Below are 1,874 nucleotides of genomic sequence, written 5' to 3'. Positions count from 1 at the left end.
GATTTGACTGTTGTTTTTTTATTAAGACATCAATTATTAGTACAGATTTTTTTTTTCCAATTAATACCTGTAGTTAACTATCAGTAATAAATTAAAGCCATAATTAAAAGATTCTTAATTGCCAGAATGCTGTTAATCAGATCACTTTCAAATACTCCAGTTGGTGAGAAGTTATTTCTGAAGTTATGTATCTGCAGTTATCTAGTTTTTCTAGTCACAAAGGTAAATGGTTCATATGAATATTCTTTGGGAATTGAAAAAAACCATTAATTCTAGACAATGTTGTCCTCTGTTGGGAGAGGAAAGTCTGGGGCTGCAGTGGAAATTTGTCTCTCTCTAACAGAGCAGGTGAGAGCACGTGCATCTTTTTTGTATGGACCAACTGACATTGTTGCCCCCAAAACTCATGTATTTCCTAGCATTTTTATTGCGCTTGAAGTAATTTTCAGTTTGCTTCTGGACTACTAATTTCATTCCTGAACCTTGCAGAATTTTCCAGTATATCTAGGCTTTGAAGTAGAATCAGTTCTCTTTAACAGGTTAAAGGAGTAATTTACTTTTACATTTTGATACATTGCTAACATCTTACAGATACCTGCATCTGAGTGCGTCACTTAGAAGCACTCTGTTGGGAATTCTGTGAGTTTGGAAATTCTATTAAATCTGAAAAGTTCTTGTCAACTAATAGTAGATAGACTTAAAAATTATACAAGATAGTTTCTCAGTGGCCAAGTGTTTCAAGGACACTTGCAGATGAAGGGGGGCAAAGTTCTGAGATACTGGTCTGAAAATGTGGTAGATGAACTGAGTGCTGTAAGCATTAACAGTTCTAAGTAGCTTATGCGGTTCTTGTAATTAAATGCATGAACTATAAAAATAGTAACTTTTTTTTATTGAGTCTGAGGATGCTTTTTGGGTAGTGGCTCTGATAAGCTGCTTAAAGCAACTGCTGAGCAGCCTTGATAAAATCTTTCTCAAGTGTCACAGGAATGTTGCTGTAAGCACGATAGGCAAGGTATAGCACTTGTTTATTATCACCTGTGGAGCTGTGGCCAGGGGGGCTAATTTTTCTAGTAGCTCCATGAAAATAATTTGACTGTGTTAAGCGCTCAGTGCTCTATAAAATTAGTGGATGTTAACTGAAATAGGATGTTGGAGAAGACTTTCAAAAATGTGATGAGTAATCCATCTAGTGACATATTGTATGCTGAAGAAAACAACATTAGATGAGTAAGCTGATAAATTTTGAACACTTGTTGCTCGTGGTCTTCTGAAGTAGCAGAGCTATTGCAAAAGGTAGTGGCTGGAATTGCAGTCATTTTGCATAAAACACAAAAGAGGAGCCACTTCTTTATCCTTGGTCTCTATCCTTCCCTAGTTGTGCCTTTTGACAGTACTGCCTCATCCTTCTGACCTACTAACGTGGCATACAAGGTAGTGCTTCTGTCAGGAGCTCATGTCAGATCTTACTGCGTTGCTCCTTACTGTGGACCTGCCATGCTCCTTTGCTGCAGGAAGTTTCTGGGGTGGAAACAAGATCTGTCAGTGCTGGCTGACTGGAACCGGCACTGGTGAGAAAAGCAGTGCTGGCTGCTATCCTTCCCTTGCTTTGCTTCATGTAGTTTTTCTCTGGGCAAGGACCGAAGAAGTTAACTTCCCGTATGTGGTATGCACATTACTGAGTACCAACATAAAGTAAAGACAATCTGTGGAGGGAAAAGGTTAGCTTCCAGGCTGGCTGAATGAATCTCTGTGAATAAGAGGGGAGAATGAGTGATTTTGTTATTAAAATCATTCCATTATACAACACGTGCTGTTTTTCAGTTTTAGTTTTTTTTGTTTGTTTGTTTTTTCTTTACTCCTTTTTTTCTTTT

Source organism: Cygnus atratus, chromosome 1 (assembly GCF_013377495.2).
Source record: "Cygnus atratus isolate AKBS03 ecotype Queensland, Australia chromosome 1, CAtr_DNAZoo_HiC_assembly, whole genome shotgun sequence".
Taxonomy (NCBI): domain Eukaryota; kingdom Metazoa; phylum Chordata; class Aves; order Anseriformes; family Anatidae; genus Cygnus; species Cygnus atratus.
This window is presented reverse-complemented; position numbering follows the sequence as displayed.